This window comes from Carica papaya, chromosome 6 (genome assembly GCF_054855325.1).
Source record: "Carica papaya isolate Zhongbai chromosome 6, ASM5485532v1, whole genome shotgun sequence".
Taxonomy (NCBI): Eukaryota; Viridiplantae; Streptophyta; class Magnoliopsida; order Brassicales; family Caricaceae; genus Carica; species Carica papaya.
Genome location: NC_142314.1, coordinates 26,524,985 through 26,547,903, shown reverse-complemented (window position 1 = coordinate 26,547,903; position 22,919 = coordinate 26,524,985). Strand labels below are relative to the sequence as shown.

The 22,919-nt window shown below is 33.5% G+C and overlaps 2 long non-coding RNA genes across 3 annotated transcripts; one reads left to right on the top strand and one right to left on the bottom strand.

Moving 5' to 3' along the window:
• Positions 1-6,060: 6,060 nt before the first annotated feature.
• Positions 6,061-7,931, top strand: LOC148253459 (uncharacterized). Its single transcript, XR_015821566.1, has 2 exons — positions 6,061-6,392; positions 7,647-7,931. It is a non-coding gene; the product is annotated as an uncharacterized LOC148253459 (long non-coding RNA).
• A 1,494-nt stretch (positions 7,932-9,425) lies between these two features.
• LOC148253458 (uncharacterized) lies at positions 9,426-19,992 on the bottom strand. Of its 2 annotated transcripts, none has more exons than XR_015812795.1 (3): positions 11,977-19,992; positions 11,638-11,909; positions 9,426-10,106 (listed from the first exon to the last, which is right to left on the bottom strand). It is a non-coding gene; the product is annotated as an uncharacterized LOC148253458 (long non-coding RNA). The 2 variants fall into 2 exon arrangements; XR_015812796.1 differs by having other exon boundaries at positions 11,638-12,296; positions 12,448-19,992.
• Positions 19,993-22,919: the final 2,927 nt, after the last annotated feature.

Genomic DNA, 22,919 nt, shown 5'->3' with positions numbered 1-22,919 from the left:
GATAACCACACTCCATAAATTCAAATGATGATTTTCATCCTAATAAAGTGTCATTTGGCTAGTACTCGTTAATATTTCAAATGCTAGTAATCGTTTACTAATAAGACCGTAAAAGCATAAGCAAACTTCATTCATATAAATGATACGACTAGTAAATGGAATAACTCGAATTTGTCCCTCATGTTTTAACCAAAGCATAATATATTTATATTTTAATCAATCAAGCAATTAGATTATCTTGAAGGAATTAGACTTTCATGATCCATATATGACTAAGAGAAAAAAAACTTTAAAAAATAAACTTACTACAGATGATTTAAACTAAAGTTGTTGATAAACCTAAAGCTGTTGACAATGGCAATAGATGAGAGAGAAGAGAAACCTAGCAATATTTTAAAAAAAAAAAGATAGAGAGAGAGAGAGAGGGAGAGAAACCTAGCAGTTGTGGATATTCTAAATAACTTTTAAACATAAATCAATTTTACCGGGTTTATTTTAAACTTAAATGGGTTTAGGGGAAATCAAGCATGGAATTTTAGTTTTAAAAAAGATGAAGAATCTAGTTTCATTATAAGATACTTATTAGTAACGCAAATTCTTATTATTAGTAAATGAGACCTACACAAATGATGTGTGTTCGCATATGTCTATCTTTAGTAACAAAACTTTTCTTTCATTAAAATTGTTCATTACTATAGGTATTTTTTTTGTTAATAATTTATTCTTAAAAATCATTAGTCAAAAAAATTATAACATTTTTTAGTTTGAGAGATTTTAAAACTATATACATTGATATCTAAATTATTTTTTTATGTATAAATGTACATATAATGTGGGGACCCTATAGAGAGGGGTAGGTTTCTCACACGTCGATGACTGTTGTCTCCCAGAAGTGGGAGTTGTGTTCTAGTTCTGGCGGTGCCACCATTATTGGGGTTTTGTATTTTTCCTCTTTTTTGTCGTTTCTTATTTTTTTCATTGTTTTTCCCTCTTAAATTCATTACTTTTCCTATTTAAATGCAACTTTAAAAAATTCTCATACTATATTTAACATATATCATTCTAGGTTTATTTAATAATGTTTTATTTGCTAGGTGTTTGTGTAGACGTTTCTATTAAAGTGCTTGGTTTCTTTAGCACCTCTGAACAAGGGTTTTTATTTTTTAATATGGTGTCTTTGTCCTGTCCTCAAAATCTGATAGAGAATGAAATAGTAGCCCTAAACTTATTTATAAATCTAATTCCCAAATCAAAAGCTCTAAATATGTATTACTTTGTGGAGTAATTACACACAAAAAAAATCTTCAACAAGCAAGCACTTATTAATATGATGAGAAGTTTGTAGAAATTGCATGGCAAGATGGAGGCAAAATTTTGGTCATCAAACCTATTTTTTTTTCTAGTTTGAGAAGAAACAAAATATACACAGAGTGCGTTACAGTACACCATGGAAATTTGAAAGTTTAGTGATTTATTTGGAACCTATGAAGAGAAAAAATGCTGAAATGATAGGGTGTAAAAACAACACCCTTGTTACCTAATTTTGTGTGTCTAAAATAAATTGTTGTTGTCTGATCAAGTTATTTTATCCATTTTGATGCAAGACAAGAGTTAGAACCTAAAGTTGGGAAGAATAGCAAGAAGCAAGGGCAAGAACTGCAGAACTACCATCTGTCACGATCTTAGTCTTGGGCAAGGCTAAGACACTGCAACATGCATTGGCCCCTGTACACTACCCTTACCTAAGGGATACATTTTAGCAGAAACAGAAAAACACAACCAACCCTTAGGCACAGCTTGCAACCAAAGCAGCAGAATGGGACTCAAGTTATAAAAAGTTCACGCACAACGAAAACAAACCTTGCTCGAAGCTTGCACATCAACCTGTACTACACTTAAAGAAAAGGCGAGTTTTTTGAAATCTAAGAAGATATCCTCTCTGTCGTGATCCAAGGGTCGAATATCATAAGGAAATCATTTTAGAAAGATAAAGATGAGCTAAAATCAAAGAAAGGCATTGAAAATAAAAGAAAGAAAAGAAAAAAATAAACCCTAGACTTCTGTCGACTATAAAGGAGGTCGCGATCAAAGCATAATCATCTTCCCTTCAGCCCAACACCGCACAAAGTCTATTTTATGGCTGCTGCACTTTTTCTTATCCATATTTCTTCTCTCCTTTCATCACTAAAAATTATTTTATATTTGAAGATTAATGTAAAAATTATAATTTATTTTATTTATTAGTTTGAATTCAAATAGGATTTATCTTTAGTTAGATTTATAAAATGATTATTTTTTAAAAATCATGTTATTAGTGGAAGTTTATCTTTTAAGATATTTAATTTATGTTTATCTCTTAAATAATGGTAGATTATTTTCAGAAAATTTGAATTTAATGTAAGCTTATTTAAAGGCACTTTAAGTTGTTAATTTAAAGTGAGTAAAGTCGATGAAAATTTAAGTTTTCTTCATCTTGGAGAAATCCCAATAAGTGGTATCAGAACCTTTATTGGTCATGAGTATATAAAAAATAATAATATAGAGAGAAGAGCAATGAGGAAAAGAAAAAAAAAACATGGAAGGATTCCTTATTGTCAAGATGTCAAACACGTTTTCATCAACATCAAAAAGAAAAAATTTTCACCGTGCGAAGTATGCAAGAAAAGCAATCATGATGAAAAAGATTGTTAGCATAAAGATAAATCACAATATTTTTATTGTAAAATATTTGAGCATATATAAAAAAATTACATATTAAAAAATGAGCAAACAAATTTTGTTCAAGAAGAAGAATATTTTTTAAAAATTGGAGAGAAGTACTTCAAGGAATTTTGGTGACAAGAACATTACATAATTGAATATTAATGAGAAGTGCATCAATAACTGGAGGTTGGTTAGAAGTGCATCAACATTTGAAGAGAAGTGCTTTAAAATATGAAGATTAAACAAGACATAGTGGAGATATATACTCCAACAAAATAAATTTAATGATTATAATTTTTACATTAAGGGAAAATATTGAAGATTAATGTAAAAATTATAATTTATTTTATTTATTAATTTGAATTCAAATAGGATTTATTTTTAGTTAGATTTAGAATATGTTTATTTTTAAAAATTCATGTTGTTAGTGGGAGTTTATTTTTTAGAAAATTTTATTTATATTTATCTCTTAGATAGCGGTAGGTTATTTTTAGAAAATTTGAATTTGATGTAAGCCTATTTAAAGACACTTTAAGTTATTAAATAAAGTCAATAAAAATTTAGATTTTTTTCATCTTAGAAAAATCCCAACAGTATTTTAACCCACCATGAGCGGCTAGTTTATTTATTTTAACCCACCATGCATAAAGTAAATAATTTTGATATTTATTTACTTTATGCACCTACATACACTTGTTGTTTTGAATTCATTTGAACAGGGCCCATCGAATGCGTGTAGAAGCTGTAAGTAGCTAGCCGAACTACTCAAATCTGTAATTGTTTGAGCGGTTCCGGTACCTAACAGCGATCAGTGTCGCACTGAGGAGGTAAGTAACCTGATTGATTGGTTCATGCAGATGAATCTGGCAACTTGAACCAGGTTCTTCTAGTTTTCAAGGCCTAAATTCTATGAACGTTCCTAGGATTGTTTGGCAGTAAAAAACCAATCAATGAATGTTTCTTAACTGGTTTAAAAATAAGGAGTGATTGGTTGTCAGAATATTTCTAACAACTATAACAAGTTTGTTATAATTTGAATAAAGTGAATACCTGCATACGTGATCAATTACATTACTGGAGTTGGCTACCCATCAACTAGGAGTCATCTTTATAATTACTTTTGATTTTAACTTGCAGCCGAGATTTTGTTCAACATCATTCTACTTATTGTTCATTTTATATTTTACATATCCAGTTCCATAAGATCCCTCCTTGTTTACTTTTTGTTTGTAGGTTAAAGAAAAAAATTATTTTCTAACTCACTGTAGATTCAACCCTTCTTACCACTACTATGTTTTAGTTTTACTGGTTAATTAGGATTTTATTTTTTGGTGGATTTGACACCGATCAAATTTTGGTGTCATTGCCGATAAGATAGTATTTAACTAATTATTTTTTTTGTGACAAGATCTTATCGTGGGAGACCACTCTTTTATGATCCGGTGATGGGTATCAAATCCACCAAAAATAAATTTTTAATTAATCAATAAAACAATGTTGTAGTAATGGTAGAAAGGGTCGAATCCACAGGGAATTATAAACCAATTTTCTTTCTTGACCAACAAATAAAAATCAAACAAAAATGAATTTTTAAAGATACAACATGAATGCAAAACACAAAATAGGAAATAAGAAAAGTAATATAAACTGAACTCTTGGTTGCAAGTTAGAAACTAAATCAATTATAAGAAGGATTCCTAGTTGATAAAATAGGTAACTCTAGTAATGTAATTGATCATAGATGCAAGGATTCGTTTTATCCAAAATATAGCAAATCAGTTATAGTTGTCGAAAATATTTCGACAACCAATCTTTCTTTATTCCTAAACCAACCAAGAAATATTTGTTAGTTGGTTATTCGGTGCCAAGTAGTCCTGCGAATGCCACAAGATTTAACTTGTCAACAACCTTCAGAACTAGAAGGAACTTATTCAAATTACTGAATTCATCCGCGTGAACCAGTCAACTAAATTACTTACCTCCTTAGTACAGTACATTGCCACTTGGTGTTAGAACCACTAAAATAATTATGGATTTGAGGCGTTCGGCTAGCTTCTTGTGGTTTCTCTTCACGTGTGATAGTTTATATTCAAACGGATTCAAAATAATATATATATATATATTGGTGTATGATGTAAATAAATATCAGCTTTGAAATAAAACTCAAATTAATTTGATTAGATCTCACAAATATATTGCTAGAGTTCACTAGATCTATCTACTAAGAAGAAGAAAGAAGTTACTCGTGGTGGTCTTTATGTAATGACCTAATTTTTTTCTAGATGAGTTTTTGTATTTTGTATGGCCATTTAAGTCAAAAACTAATATTTATAGTTAAAGACTAAGTTTTAAGTCAAGCAGAGCGAAAACTATAAGATCTGTATAACTAAAATCCCTTAAGAAGAGTTTTCTCCCTTACAAGGAAAAGTTGAGTTTTTAGGCCTGAAAACGCTTCTCGAGGCTAGAACGACCTCATAGAAGGTAAAAACATTCTTTGGAAAAATGAGAAAATAATTGGATGAAGAATTGGTAGAGAAATCCCCCATGTGCTAGAGAGAATCTCTTGAGCGAGAGAGAAAATCCCCTGACAAGCTCTTTTTGGCCCTTTTAGATAGATTTGTGTCTTAAGACTAAAATACTTGGCATTTGACACTTAAATTTGGCCGAAGACTAGGCAAGATATTAAGGAAAAAGTGTGTAGAAAAATAAAATTTTATGTAGAAGAAAATTGGGGAGAAATGAAGCTAAACCCAAGAGGCATGCACATGAAAGACAATTTTGAACTTTTGGGATTATTTAGACCATAAGTGGGCCAAATGGACTTGGATGAAGCCCAAACAAAAACCCTTAGCTGTCTACTTGAGGAAAATGTGAAGCACAAGTTTTCCAAAACGATTAAGAAGTGGGCAGATTATGGAGTTTTAAAATAAGAGTATGGGCATGGGCCTAACTTTGAGTGCAGTTTGAACCTTTTGGCACTTAGATGGACCTTAGATGAGCCAAATGTAGTCTTTTTGAGTCCAAATTTGGTTGGTAAGTAGATGAAACCCTGAAAAGAAATAAAGGTAAAATGGGCTGAAAATGCATAAGAATCGAGCAAGTCATGGCTTTTTGAAGTGAAGGCATGTGCATGGAGCGTAGCTTTGGGCCTTATGGGTTTATGTGGGCCTAAGGCAGCACAAAACATATTGAATGGAGCCCAAATTTGGTATGGAAGCTCCTGGAAGGTGGATAAAATGGGGGAGGAGTCTGGATAAGATAAGATTAGAATACTCTAGCATTATTTAAAGACTAAGGAAAGGAAGAGATAAGGATAAGGATGAAGCTTGAGGAGGTTTAAATGGCCAATCACATTTTGCCACCTCTCCCATGCTTATCAACTTGCATGGACGTCCCTCCTATATATTTAGGGGTTTAGGAAGAAGGGAAAAGCATTCTAGAGTTGAGAAAAAGCAAGGTTAGAGAGAGAAAAAAGAGAGAGAAGGAAAAGAGGAAAAAAGAGAAAAAATGAAGAAACCAAATAAAAGTAATGGAAATTAAAGGAATTTAAGAATTTTTCCTTGAGAAAGCTCTACCTAAATTGTAAGAAAAAGAGAGATGAAGGAAGAAAGAGGGGAGAAAACCAATGAAAGAAGAGCAAAGGAAAATAAAGACTCACAACCAATCATGGGAGAACTCACGAGCCTAAGGTAAGTTTTCTCCTTCATCTAAATTCTATTTGTCTTGAAATTTTGAGGATGGTTTTTGATTGATGTGAGGGATATTTTTAAGGCTAAATATTTCTCAAAAGCATTTCAAAACTCTGCTAGATATTTGAGAGAAAAATCTTAGAAATTAAGCTGGGACTCTACCGGATATAAAGTAACGTGTTTTGCGAGGTATGTATTTTCGAGTTTCTTTTCACGAAAATTAATTTACCTATAATGAGAAAAAAATTTAGTGTTAAATAATGATAATTCTAAGGGGAGATGTTGCCGAAATTTTGGTAAGAATTTGAGGAAATATATGGGGAGACTTTGCCCGAGTGAAAAGATAAAATTCAAGTATTTTTAATGGAAGACTCTGACGGAATGACTAGAGAAAACTGAGAAAAATATAGGGGGAGATTGTTAGAATATGCAAAGTTTAGATTGATTACATTGGACTCGAGTTAAGTGAGCATTGTGATTCTATAGCCTACGTAGTTTTCGATGTGTTTCAAAAGTATTTTCAGTATAGTAAGTGGATGTTGTGATTTCATGGTCTATATAGTTTTTAAGTGTTTTCATTAGCATTTTATACGTATTTTCATATATAAAATGCAAATGTTTGTGAAAGTGTTATTGTGTTTTGAGTGTTATTTTTTTTATATATTTTGGAAAGTGATTTTAATAAATACGCATAACTGGTTATTGAGGTGAGCTATTCCAAAAGTACCTACATAATGCTAGGCTTCAGTGTGCCCCTACATAACCGTTCCGTTTACAGGTGTAGTGAAAAAGTGATAAGTATGAACCCATACATAACCGTTCTATTTTTGGGTGTATGGGAAAGTGTTAAGTGTTAAGTGTGTGCCTAACATGCATGGCAGTAGAAAGATATGAATGGCCCTCCATAACAATGATGAAGTGGAGCTCATTGTACAATGTAGCAAAGTGAATCTATTTTCTGATTATGGGACATATGGCTCGTTGTATAATGTAACGCACTGTACCTGCTAAGTGATCTGGTACATGTGAGAGTGTAGCGCATTGTATAATGTAGCAATGGGTTTTCTGAATAGTGATTCTGAATTTTGTTTTTGACTATGCATATGTTTTTAGGAAAAGTGAATATATTTTTTAGAAAGTGTATAAGATATATATGTTTTTATATGTGTGAAATCTATATATATTGCATGTATTAGTTGTATATTATAATATTTTCTTACTGGATAGTATATCTCACTCCCCCATCATTTTCAGATAATGAGGATTCCGCTGTAAAATAGTATGTGATATGAAACAGAAATTGAGAAGTTAGAGATCAGGTTACTAATTTGTACTTTTGTATTATAAGAAAAGAAAAAACATTTTAGAGCCTTGTATTGTATTGTAGCTTATGTACATTGTTTAAGGGATGTAATACTTCTGCATACTCTGTATATTAATGAAAGTTAATTTTTGTTATTTAGTTAAGTGAAAAGTATAAGTGTGCTTCGGACACGCCCCAAAAGAAGAGGGGGCGGGCCACGACACTTTAATACAAAACTATTTTTTGAAGAATAAAGAGAAGAAAGGAGATGAAAAGAGGTGTGAACTCCTCAACCGCTGGTATAAGCGGCATCGGGAAAAAGATGGATCCTCGTTCTACTTGACAACCAGAATTTATATAGCAAAAAGGGGCTAGAGTTTCTTCTTTTGTTGATTAGGATCTTTTTCCTTGATTTTTGACTTATCCCTAGCTTTCCAAAATAATCTCTCCTTAATTTTCAGCCCTAAATCTTGGCTAAAATGAGGTCTTTTCCAGAATTAAAAAGCATGCATTTTCATTTAAATCAGCTACTGTGTGCAACCCTTAACCTTGCCCAAGGCTAAATTGTATGGGGGTAAGATCTGCTGCTGTTTGCTGAACCTAACCTTTACTCAAGGCTTATTTCTAGGCTGATGACGTTTTTCATGAACTCTTCTCCTTTTTATGTTGTCTTTTCTTACTTCGTCTTTATATCCTGTACTACAATAAAATACAGAAAATAACTCAGATTAGATAGTATATCATCAAGTTTAATAACCCAAAAATGGGTGATAATGATGTCGTTTTAAGACACTATTAAACTCCTCCACATTTATCTTGTGTTTCCCCTCAAAGACTATACAGTACACTCCATCAATCCCCACCTCTTCACCTTCAACTCACTTACTCTAATCATTTTATCACATGCTAAATGTTACACTTCAACCCTCAAATTGCAAGAATAACCATCAACTAGTAATTTTTAGACTTGAGTTTCATGGAACCATACTAATGAATAATCATTTTAACAACATCCCAACACGATATGTGAGATTTTTGTCAATTTAGCACATAAATAATTTCATGGAAGGGAATAGTCAATACCTAATAGAGCAAGCACCAAACCTGTTTGGATATAAGGATTCATCTAATTAGTTCATGCTAAAAATAGAAAGGTTGAGTACTTTTTTGCTTGCTTGAAATGTCACCAACCTTTTAACACGAGAGCAAACATTTTTTATGAATACACCCAGTTACTCAGTTGGTCATAGTTTCAAGTGGCTACTAATGCTACTCATAGTCATTTGACTAGAGGAGTAGATTATTATTCGTGCTCTCTCTTTTTTTCTTTTATTATGAGTGTATTTTATACTCCATTTCACACTTTTACTCCAACTATTTTTTCAAATGAGTGAATTTTATGCTCCATCTCATTCATCACATGATAACCAATTTGATTTATTCATTCAAAGCACACAATTCTGAATAAGTTATAGAAGAGTTCTTTCTAAATATTAATATTCACGAAAAAATAAGAGAAAATTATTATTTTTTTAGATAGACAACCTTCAAACAAGTCATGTTTAACATGTAAACAAAGATAACCATTTATAGTGTGAAAAGATGAAAAAACAAGCTACAGTTCCTAGGAGATGGTGATAATGCAATTCGATTTTTAAAATATCTCATTTGAGTTATTTAAAAATAATAGAGGTAGTTGTGAAAATTTGAGTAAAATATTGTTGGAGGTGTATATATGGTGTGGTAAAAATTAGGAAAGATCTAAATACCTAGAATGAGATGCTAAAAACAAAAACTAGCTACCTAAGATACAAAATGTAGAATATCTCTCCCCATTCTTAAACTACACATTGTCCCCAATATGATGCAAATAATAAAAAATAAAAATAAAATGAAAGATTAACTCCCCTAGTTACTATACTTGGAGGTGGGGTACACTAGAAATCATCATCTGGACTTGACGCAAGGGGGTAACCTTAACAGCTTGAGCTACTGACTTGGGTTATTTCCTCTTGTGCGACATGTGGTTCGATTTCTGCTGGAGGCGATCGTGTTTGTTCTTCTACCTCACCAGCAGGCCGTGACTGTTTATTTTTGAATCAGCCATGCCTAGGGAAAATCCTCTTCTCTCTCATTTGGGTTGCTTTGTGGTGTTTTGGAGTTCAGGAGATTTAGTTTGGTGGAGGTTATAAGCGAGGAAAAAGAAATATGAAGTTGATTTAATAGGAGAGGGAAGTGGGTGTCGGTGTTAAACGAATAGGGTAATGTGGGTAACTTAGTCATTTGAGGTGTTAGGGCAAAATAAATAGAATAGGCGTTATGTGGCTGCAGCATAAGCCTTGGGGCAAGGCTTATACAAACATCCTATATTAAAACCTAGAAATTCTATTCTTGCCTCCTCCATTAAAAAGCTACAAGTGATCAGAAAAGCTTCCAGTTAAGAAAAATAAGGAATAAGACGATAGAAAAAAATGAAAAATAATGAAAAAAAATGAAATTAAAATTAAAAAATCTTGGAAATAAAGGAAAAGAAAATCAAATGGGTTGCCTCCTATTTAGCACCCTTGTTTAACATCCTAGGCTAGACATTATGAAATTATTAAGCACTCAAATCAGTTTATCTTTTTATAGCCTATTTAGCTCGTTATAACTTATCATCAGAAGGATCTCCTATCCTCCTAAGAACACATATTTCAAATGTTCAGGCAGCGATTTGAGCTCCAGTTTTGGTGCTTACAAAACAGAAGGTAGACATTTTGTGTCAAACATTGGAAATTCAGCCCACGATGCATCGCTCCTTTGATGTTTAAACACTATATCTTGTAGATTTTTTTCAATAACAAGATCCTCTTCTAAAATTTTTAAGTTATCCACATCAAAATCAATAGAAAGCACCATGTTTAGCTTATCATCATGCCTTGAATCAAATTATTTTTAACTTAGAGAATCTACAATATCAACACCATACACACAACACATATCATCATAAACAATAAATTTTACAATTTTTTCATCAAATTCTATAGCAAGTGTACCATCCTACACATTTATTTTCATTTTGACCGTACTAAGAAAAGGTTTTATTAGAGAGATTAAATGATTTATCATCTTTTATATCTAACACATAAAAATCAGCGGAAAAAATGAGATTATCAACTTTGATAAACACATCCTCTAGAATTCATTCAGGATAAGCAACCAATCTATCAACTAGCTGAATTATAACAATATTTCTTTAATAGACTAGCATTTAACCTTGAATAAATAGACAATATCGTTTATTGATGCTCCTAAATCACACATGGCTTTCTTTACTTCTAAAGTGTCTATCATGCAACAAATAGCATATATACCTTGGTCTTTTCCTTTCGGGGGTAGTTTTTTTTAAATTATAGCTGAAATATTTTTCCCCATACTTATCTTTTCATTACCCTCAACTTTTTCTTATTGGTGCACAACTTTTTAAAAACTTGGCATATCGAGGTACCTGTTTAATTATACTAAGTAAAGGAATATTTACCTCAACTTTGCAAAAAGTTTCTAGGATCTCCGTATGTTTTCTTTCTTTTCTTAATTGTGTAAATCTTTATAGAAATGATGGAGGGATTTTAAATGATGCTAGCTGGTCAAATCTGGGTTTGTTTTGTGTGTCTTACCATCAACTACAGCTTTTGGTTTTGTGTTTTTCTGTAAGCTTTGTCCAAGGCTTACTCGACTAGGATTTTCTAGCAATCTTTTACCACTTATAAATGTGATTACATATATTTTTTCTTGGATTAACTTTGGTTTGAGATGGTAATTTATCGTAGGATTCTAGCTTACTCATAGATGTTGTTAATTGGCTTACTTGGCTCTCCAAATTTCGAATGCTTGCTCTTATTTCCTTTTGAAATTGTTGGGTATTAGTAGCAAATGATTTAACAATTTCTTCAAGAGACATACCTTGTTTTGGAGATACTGATTATTATTGTGGAGACAATCTTCGCTGATATTATTGGAAATTCAGTGATTTTACTCCATAGCCAAAGTTAGGATGATCCCTCCATCCCGGGTTATAAGTGTCAGAAAATTGGTCATACTCCTTTGTGTTTAACCCAAAAATTCTCTAATAGCATAGACATGTTGTTGTTCATCTTCTTGAATTAAAAGATACATGTTCGTAGGATGTCCAGATTGTGCACAAATTCCATAAACCCATGCCTGAGGGTTATTCCCTGTAGCCATATTTTTCACTAAATAAGTTAGTTTAGAAATTTGGGATTCAATAGAAGAAATACTTACCTCATTGACCCTTCTTAGGGTATCCTATGCTACTCCAAATTGTTGTGAGGTGGAAGCCAATTGCTATCAAATCTGTGGCTTCTCAAGGTGCTTTGTTCACTATGGCACCGCCACTAGCTACATCTAACATTCTTCTTTCCGTAGGTAGCAACCCTTTATAAAAATAGTGGACGAGAGATTGTTCGGAGAAGTTATGTTGTGGGAAACTTTTGCACAACCGCCTGAATCTTTCCCAATAATTATAGAGGCTCTCAGACTCTCTTTGTTTGATTCTACATATTTTTCTCCTTATTCTAGGAGGTCTGGAGGTGAGAAAAAATCTGTTTAGTAAACTTTTACCATATCAGTTCAAGTAGTAATCAAACTAGGAGTTAAATAAAATAACCAACCTTTAGTTATATATACCATTTAAAGAAAATGAGAACACTATTAATTTTATTTGTTCTTCAGAGACTCCTTACGGCTTCTTACTTTAGTATACAATATGGAATTTCTCGACATGCTTATACAGGTCTTCATTCTCCAATCATTGAAACTTTGGTAGTAAATGAATCAGCCCAGATTTTAACTCAAACGCAGCTTCCAAAGCTGGACAAATGATGTAAAGGGGTTGTTGGTTGGTAATCAGGGTTGCCAACTCCCTTAAGGTGCATTCATCAGCCATCTGCTCAGTTTTTGCTTCGGTTTCAATGGCTACGCTGTTGTCTGCAAAAATCGTGTCCTGTTGACATGTTCTTCTCTTTACCTACGTTTGTTTCCTTAAGCTTTTTAGGATTTTCTTGATCTCTGATCGTAAAGAAGAGGTTCTTCGCGATTAGTCCTAGTCATAAAAAGAAAAAACAATTAGTTAATCTTAACTCCCTAACAACAGTACCAAAATTTAATGGGTGTCGAATTCACCAAAATAAATTCATAATTAATCAATAAAATAATATTGTAATAGTGGTAAGAATGGTCAAATCTACAGGAAATTAGAAATTAATTTTCTTCCTTGACCAACGAATAGAAAACAAATAAAACAGGGTTTTTAAATATTCAACATCAATGCAAAATATGAAATAAGAAATAAGCAAAGTAATATAAACCGAACTCTTGCCCGCAAGTTAGAAACTAAATCAATTATAAGAAGAATTCCTAATTGATGAAATAGCTAGCTACAGTAACATAATTAATAATAGATGTAAGGATTCGTTTTACCCAAAATATGGTAAATCAGTTATAGTTGTCAAAAAACGTTCCGACTACTAATCCTTTCATATTCTTAAACCAACTAAGAAAAGTTCATTAATTTGTTTTTCTTTACTAAGCAGTCCTGAGAACGTCCACAAGATTTAACTTGTCAACAACCTTGAGAGCTAGAATGACCTTATTTAAGTTGTTAGATTCATCTGCATCAACTAGTCAATTAGATTACTTACCTCCTCGGTACAACATTGATCCCTACTTAGTGCCGAACTATTGAAATAATTACGAATTTGAGGGATTCAGCTAGCTGCTTGCGGTTTCTCTTCTCGTATGATGGGCCCTATTCAAACAGATTAAAAATAACATATATATATATATATATATAGGTGTAGGAAGTAAATAAATATCATCTCTAAAATAAAACTTAGATTAATTCTATTAAATCTCACAAATACATTGCTGGAGCTTGCAAGATCTATCAACCAGGAATAATAAATTAATTAATCACTCATGGTGGTCTTTAATACAAAACAAGTTCTTGAAGACTAAAGAGAAGAAAAGAGATGAAAGGAAATCCAAAGAGGTGCAAAATCTTTAGTCGTTGTTGTGAGCGGTGTCGAGAAGAAGATGGATCCTCGTTCTGCTTAGTAGCCATAATTTATATAGCAAAAGGGGATAGTGTTTCTTCTTTTGTTGATTAAACCTTGATTTTTGGTTTATCGCTAGCTTTCCAAAATAATCTTTTCTTTATTTTCAGCCCCATATCTTGGCTAGAATAAGATCTTTCTCATATTTAAAAAGCATACATTTTCATTTAAGTCAGCTACTGTGCGCGACCCTTAGCCTTGCCTAAGACTAAGTTATTTGAGGCAAGACCTGTTTCTGGGCTCATGACTCTTTTCGTGAACTCTTCCCCTTTTCATGTTACTTTTCTTTATTTCGTCTTTATATCTTGCCCCACAATAAAACTTAGAAAATAGGTCGGATTAGATGACATATGATCAAGTTTAACAACCTAAAAGTGGGTGATAATGATGTCGTTTTACAACACTATCATTCGGAGATTTAGAAGACCACCAAAAGTCTAAGAAAATAGACTTAAGAGATAAGGGAGACACATCAAGACTGCACACCATCTTCCCCGCCCGAGATAGAGAGCATGGAACAAGAGCGCACATTGAGGGAATTTGCAGCACTGCCTATCAACCAGTAGCCCCTCTGCATCACTTACCCAAATCTAAACGTAGCTTTTGAGTTGAAATCTGGCTTAATTCACTTACTACCAAAGTTCAGAAGTTTAGAGAATTAAAACCCACATAAGCACCTCAAGGAATTTCATGTTGTGTGCTCAAGCATAGAGTATCCAAAGAACATATAAAATTGATGGCATTCCCCTTTTCTTTGGATGATGTAGCCAAAGATTGGCTATTTTACCTATCCCTAGGATCGATCTCGACTTGGACAGAGATGGTAAAAGCCTTCTTAAAACATTTCTTTCTAGCATAATGGGCAGCCAACATTAGGAGGGAAATAAGCAAAATTCAAGAAAGGGATTCTGAGAGCTTACATGATTACTGGGAAAGGTTCATACGATTGTGCGCAAGCTATCCACATCACAACATCTCAGAACAATCCCTCATTCACTACCTTTATGAAGGACTATTGCCCATGGAAAGAAGAATGTTAGACGCGGCAAGTGGTGGACCCATAGTAAACAAAACACCATGGCAGTCACCTCCCAGCAATTCGGATACAACCTAGGACACCCCTCGGAGAGTGAATAAGGTAAGTATCTCTACCTTTAAGTCTCAAATATTTGAGCTAGCTAATTTGGTAAAAAACATGGCTACAAAAATCAACCAGTGAGCCAGAGTGTGCGAAATTTGTGCACATTCGAGATACTTCAGAGATATGTGCCCTACATTTCAGGATGATGACCAGCAGCAAGTCAACATGATGGGTGGCTTCCTAACTTAAACACAAAAGAGGTATGATCCTTTATCCAACACGTATAATCCCAAATGAAGAGACCACCCCAATTTTAACTTTGAAGCGAGACAGCAAAACTACCAGTAATACCCAAATAGACCACCTCCACCACTGCAAATAGAGCCTTCCAAACAAGGTATGTCCCTCGAAGAGATTGTTAAATCACTTGCCACTAATACCCAACAATTTCAACATGAGACAAGAGCTAGCATTCAAAAATTGGAAACGCAAGTCAGCCAATTCGTAACTTCCATGAGCAAGTTGGAATCTCTGGGAAAATTACCCTTCCGAACAGAAGTGAACCTGCGGTTTAACGTTAGTGTCATCACCTTATGAAGTAAGAAAGAATTACCAGAAAATCCTATCAAAATAACCATTTACCGAGGGTTGTAAGAGGAAGTAGAGCTGCAAGCCTTGAGCAAGGCTACTGGGGGAACTACAGACGATAGTGCGCCTCTGAATAAGACATACTCTGATCACCTAATGTTGTCTTAAATCAAACAACCATTTATGCAAAGATTTACCAAAATAAAAAACAAAAAAAAAGGATAAGAAAATCTTAGAAACATTCTATAAAGTTGAAGTCAATCTCCCTCTTCTTGATGGCATTAAACAAATACTTAGATATGCTAAGTTCCTAAAAAAATTATACACCCACAAGAGACAACTAAGCAGCAACAAAAGAATAAGTATGGGGGAGAACGTCTTTGCTATCATACGGAGGAAGTTGCATCCCAAATGTAAAGATCAAGGTATGTTCATCACTTCTTATAAAATAGGGACCTTGGGCATAAGGATGGCCAAGTGAGACCTTAGAACTTTAATCAATGTAATGCCCATGTCTGTCAACTCCAAGTTGGGCGCATAACAACTGAAGGAAACAGGAGTTATCATCCAATTAGTAGACAGATCCGTTGTCTACCCTGAAGGAGTTTTATAAGACGTGTTAGCTTAAGTGAACAACCTCATCTTCCCAGCTAACTTTTATGTGTTAGATAGGAGGACAACAAATCTCCAAGTTCCTCTAAGATCCTATTAGGCAGACCTTTTCTAAGCACAACTAACACAAAAATAGATGTCCAAAATGGATTCATTATAGAATTCGATGACGAGATTGTAAGATTTAATGTGTATGATGCTATAAAATATCTTGTTGATTTGTCTTATGTGTACAGCATCGATATCGTTGATATCTTGAGTTAAAAGTACTTCAACCTAAGCCATGGAAACAAGGTAAGTATTGCACTTTGCAATGATTTAGATGCTTACAGTATGCAGATCTTGGAATGGGACCATGTGGTTGACCAGTGATTGCAAAAAGTCATGTTTGAACTTGACTCCCTTAAGAAAATAAAAGGTATGACCTCTCAACTTGATCTCTCCATATCTCACACAAAAATTCCACCTTCTATTTTGTAGGCCCCCAAGATAGAATTGAAACCACTACCCGAACATCTCAAGTTCATTTTTTTAGGTGAATAAAAGACTTTCTCGGTGATAACCTCCAACAAACTCAGCCAATATGAAGAAAAAAAATTGGTGAAGATATCAAGGGAATTTCACCCTCTACTTTCATGTACAGGATCCTACTAGAAGAAGGTAGTAAACCAAGCAGACAAGCTCAACAACGTTTGAACCCACCGATGATGGAAGTGGTGAAGACAAAAGTTTTGAAACTGCTGGATGTCGAGGTCATCTACCCAATCTCAGACAGCAGCTGGGTAAGCACAGTGTAGGTTGTGCTAAAGAAAACAAGGGTCATCGTGATAAAGAATTAAGAAGGAGAAAAATTTTAGCAATAGTATAAAATGGATAGAGGGTCTGCGTCAACTATTGCAACCTAAATGCCTCAATAAAAAATGACCACTTTTTGTTGCTTTTTATCGATCAGATGCTAAAGAGACTGATTGGCAGAACCCATTATTGTTATTTGGATGGCTACTCTAGATTTTACAAAATTTCAATCGCCCTTGAAGATTAAGAAAAAACCACTTTCACATGCTTTTTCAGGACTTTTTTCTACCAATAGATGTTGTTTAACCTTTGTAATGCACTTGTCACCTTGTAAAGATGCATGGTCAGTATCTTTTCTGATTTTGTGGAGAAAAGCATAAAAGTCTTCATGAATGACTTCGCAATCTACAAGAATTCCTTTGATGAATGCCTTGATAACCTCATGAAGGTGTTTAAGCGTTACCTTGACTCCAACCTTGTTCTCAATTATGGAAAGTGCCACTTTATGGTGAATCAAAGGTTGATTCTGAGATATGTGGTGTCTTCCAAGGGAATAGAAGTTGATAAAGCAAAGGTAGACGTTATTAAATCATTGTCTCACCCAAAAAAACGTACAAGAGATACACTTCTTCCTTGGGCATGCCAGTTTCTATATAAGGTTCATTAAGGACTTCTCATAGATCACATAACCTCTATGTCATTTGCTTCAAAAAGATGTCGAGTTTATCTTTGATTAACTTTGCAATGAAGTATTCGAAAGTTGTAAGGAGAAACTAGTGATAGTACCCATCATACAGCCACCAAATTAGGACTTGCCATTTGAAGTAATGTCTTATGCAAGCAACTAAGCAGTGGGTGCAGTACTCTAGTAGAGAATAGAAAAAGACCCGCATGTAATTTACTATGCCTCCCGCACCCTTAATAATGCCCAAATAAACTATTCCACCACAAAGAAAGAGTTGCTCACTGTTATGTTTGCCTAGGAGAAATTTGCTCATACTTGTTGGGAATAAAGGTGATTGTCTTCTTAGATCATGCAACACTGAAGTACTTTTTGAAGAAAAAAGAGGCAAAATTGAGGTTAATACGATAGATACTTCTTTTGTAAGAATTTGACCTTGAAATAAAGGACAAAAAGGGGATGGAGAATTTGGTAGCGGACCACTTTAACATATTTATTCGCGATAGTATATATTATTCATCCCAGTAGCAAACCACCGTTGGGCAATGACTTTTCAAATAAACACTTGTTCGCGATTCAGCATACAGCCCCATGGTATGCAGACATCGTCAACTACCTTGTTACCCATGAATTACCAGCTAATCTACCAAGGGCTGAGAAAGAAAAGATAAAAAGAGAAGTAAGGCAGTACGTATGGGATGACTCATGCCTGTAGAAACATTATTCAGATCGGTTAATCAGGAGATGCATTCCAGAAGTCGAAGTAGCCTCTATGCTAAAATTTTGTCACTCACATGTATGTGGACATGCATGTGGGGGGGCATTTTTGACCAAAGTGAATAGCCCGAAAGCTACTAGAGTGTGGTCTGGTCTGGTCATCATTATTCTAGGATTCATATACCTACTACAAAACATGTGAAAACTGCCAATGCATGAAAAACATTAGCCACAGAGATCAAATGCCACTCACACTCATTCTGGTATGTGCATTTTTTATATGTGGAGCATCAACTTCGTGGGACCATTCTTCTCTTCCTTCAACAATACTTATATCATGCTAGTAGTGGAATATGTTCACAAATGGGTCGAAATGAAAGCTACCCAAACCGATGATGCTAAAGTAGTTGTCAATTTCTTGAAAATACAGGTCTTTATGAGGTTTAGAATCCCAAGGGAAATAATAAGTGATCCGGAACTCAATTTTGCAATCGAGTGGTGGAATCTATCTTAAAAAAATATCATGTTACTCATTACACATCCACTACCTACCACCCACAAACCAATGGACAAGCAGAAGTTTTCAACCGAGAAGTCAAGTCCATCTTAGATAAAAATGGTCAACCTAAACAAAAAAGACTGGAGTCTATGGCTTGATGATGCTCTATGGGCTTATCGAATAGCGTTCAAGATGCCAATTGGAATGTCTCCTAACCGCTTAATCTATGGGAAAACTTGTCATTTATCCATTGAGCTAGAGCATAAAGCATATTGGGTTATCAAGAGATGTAGCATAAAGATAGAGGAAGCTAGGGAGTATCTGAAGCTACAGCTACAAGAACTAGAAGAAATACGAAATATGGCTTATGAGAATTCTAGAATTTACAAGAAAAAGGCAAAAATATTCCACGACCAAAAGCTTTCTAGGAAGCAATTCTCAATTGGGCAAAAAGGCCGCTTCTTTGATTCCTAACTTAAGTTGTTCCCCAGGAAACGGAGGTCAAGGTGGATAGGGTCATTCCTCATCAACAACATATTTCCTCATGGTGCTATCAAAATCAAGAATCTTAACACACATAAAATTTTTAAGGTGAACATACACTATCTTAAACATTTTTATGAAGGTTTCTCCACAAAGAATGTTGAAGATGGTTGAACCAGTGAGCTCATCCAACATATCATCTAGCATAGAGATAGGGTGTTGATACTTTACCATGATCTTATTAATGGATTTGCCATCAAAACACATCCTCCAAGAACCATCCTTATTGGGTACCAACAACACTGGAATAGCACAAGGAGTTAGACTCTCCCTAACATGTCCATTTCCCAATAGTTCCTCTATTTGTTTCTGAATCTCCTTTATGTCCTCAAGATTACGTCGATAGGTAGGTCAATTGGGTATGGTTACACCAAGGACAAAATCGATCTGATGCTCGATCCCTCGGAGTGGTGGTGATGGTTGTCAAATCTATCAAAAATAAATTTCAATTCTAATAATAAATTAAATTATAGTAGCAATGAATATGGTTGAATTCACAAAGCATTAAGATACAATATTCTCTTATGGCTAGCAATTAAAATTAAAAAAAAAGGATTTTGTTTTGAAATAAAAATGAAACAATTAAACAATTAAAATGAATAAGCAAAAAATAAATCAACAGATCAAATGAAATAAAAATCAATATGCACAAACTCCACTTAAAGAAATAATCTCAGTTTCATTTCATATAATCGATCCTTGATACAAAGATGAATTTTACCAATTTTTAATAAATTGGCTATAGTTATTAGAGATGCTCCTGATAACCAATATTTCCTTAGTTTTAAATTAACCAAGATATGCTCTTTGATTAACTCTTACTAATAAACAACCCTGGAACACCCCAGAGTTTAATTTATTAACAATATTAAGAATTAAAAAGAACCAATTCTAACCAAGGTACTCAACCGTGTGGTTTGTTTATATTAGAATATATATTTGCTTAGTGTAGATACTAATTTCCCACTAGTTATCAGAATAAATTAAATAATTACGGATTCAAGAATCCTGACAAACGATATATTATTATTCTAATTGCACAACAGGCCCTGTTGTAAGAGATAACAAACAATAATCTTCACATGTATGGAAAATATAGAAATATAGAAATATTAAAAATAAGAATGAGAAAACTAAATTGATTTGGTCCACTATCCTTGAATCAAAACTTTAACTAGAAATTAAAATATCAAGTTGTTCATTTTGGATGTTGAATACCAAAAACTTTCATAACCAAGAGAATGTATCCAAGAAGAAAAAATTCATAGAAAAAATATGAGCAAATTCTTGTTCTTCTTCTTCATCCAAATCCTCCTCTATTTAACAAAACAATAATAACTAATCTTTGTAAAGATAGAGCCCCTCTCTGATCTTAATCCTATCTTTCAGCCTTAAAAATAGCATTTTGACTCAGCATCATGTCTCAGGATAAGGAATATATTAGAATTGGAAAGAGCCCAGTCATCAATCGTAAAATAGTTATTATCTATTGACTCTGTTATGTATAAACCATGGCCAAGGCTTAATCGTGGACTGACAAATATCTTTATGCAAAATCAGTTAAACTATGTTATTTTCTTGAATTGAATTCCATATTTACGCTTGCATTAGAACCAAAAAATTCCTTTAAGTTTAGCAATAAATGACCTAATTGTGCACTCAAACTAAGCAACTAAAATGATATTTATGCATCACCAACTCCCAACTCATCAATTTGAACCCATCTATCCTAAATCATTCCATCACAACTCAATCTATTATATTTAAAATTTAAAATTAAAAAAAAACTAGCAATTCATAGGATAGAGTTTCATAGACCCACACAAATGAATAGTCACTTTGATTAATATCCAAACACAAAATGAAATAATCTTGTAAATTTTAACACACATTTATTTCATCGAGAAGTGCAGTCAATGCATAATAGAACAACCACCAAACCTGTCAAGATATAAAAATTTCACGTATTCGGTTCATGTTAAAACTGGAAAACTTATTTATAACTAACTTGAGCACTTTTATGGCTTGCTTGAAATGTTACTAACCTTTTAACACGAGCAAATATTTGTGATGAATGCACCCAGTACTTAGCTGGTCATAATTTCAAGTGGCTACTAGCTCTACTCAGTCATTTGACTACTGGAGTAATTTTTAAATTTAACTTTATATTTTTTTCATTCTAGATATGAACCGTAAAATTTCAGGACACAAATTAAATAAAATTATAGTGGAGTTCTTTCTAAGGGTTGGTAGTCACTCAATGATAAGAGAAAATCAATCTTAATGGGCAATCCCAAAATAAATCATGCTTAAATCACTAATTAAAAATAACTATTCACTATGTGGAAAGATGAAAAACATGCTACAAATTCCCAAAAGATTGATGTAATAGCAACTTTATTTTCGAAATATTACAACTGAGTTTTTTTAGAATAAATGAGATAGCTGTGAAAGTTGGAACTGAAAATAGTTGAATGTATCTATGTGGGGTGATAAAAAAGATGGACAAAATTAGCAGTAAATATCATAGAAAAAAATAAATTGCAACAGAAATAATAGAGCAAAACTACTAAAAAAAATCTATCTCAAAACGTAGAATACCCCTCCCCCATACTTAAACCACACATTGCCCTCAATGTGTCATAAATGATGACCAAGTAAATAGAAAATGAGTGAAAGAATAGGTCAACTCCTTGGATTACGTTTCTTGAAGGTGCGGTAAAAATTAAAATTTGTCAGTTTTTCTTTGGGTGAGAAGTGACCCCAAACCTCTCATTATTGCTTGGTCACTTCCTCTATCCTGTTCAGTTTCTCTATCATACAAAGTCCCTCTGTCTCTATGGTAGTTAGTCACTCTTCCATCTTCTAAATTTACTACAATGTTATTGTCAAAGGTAGGATGAATCATTATGGGGCAGTAGCTGATGTAAATTATGTGATGTTGGTAGGTGGCACACCCTTTTTGCATTTGCTAAATACCCCCATGTGTCTAGGTACAATTGGACTTAGGGGGCAAAACATGGAGTACCACCCTCAATGTGCACTAATCTCATGTCATCCAAACATCTCAAATCTAAGGTAGTTAGTGTACAAGAATAGTGCAAATACTTATTATCAAGATCAATCGGTTTCTCATTTAAAGCGAAGTGGGTGATAATAGAGCCTAAGATTAATGGCATTTTAAATGAAATGACATTAGAAAATTGAGAGGCCAACCAAAATACTAGATTCACTTTCTTTTCCTGAGTCATACACCGCATAAAATATAATTCAATTTTAGACATGATGTTAAGTGTGTCTTTTCTACCCAAAAATGAGTAGGTTAGGAACCTATGGATGTATTTCAGACAAGGGTCACACAAATATAGGTCCTTAGACTTGTTAGGATCAAACAATTCAAGTGGGTTATTACAGATGTCAGTATAGATAAAACAACATCAAATTCATCAAAAAAAATCACAGTAAGGTGCATCACTCATGAATCCAAGTGCATCATTAAATTCAATGATTGAAAAACTAAACTCTTCTCCCATTAATCTAAACTTTATCAAATTAAGTGTTTTTAAATTAAAATAAACGGTTTTCTCAAACTGA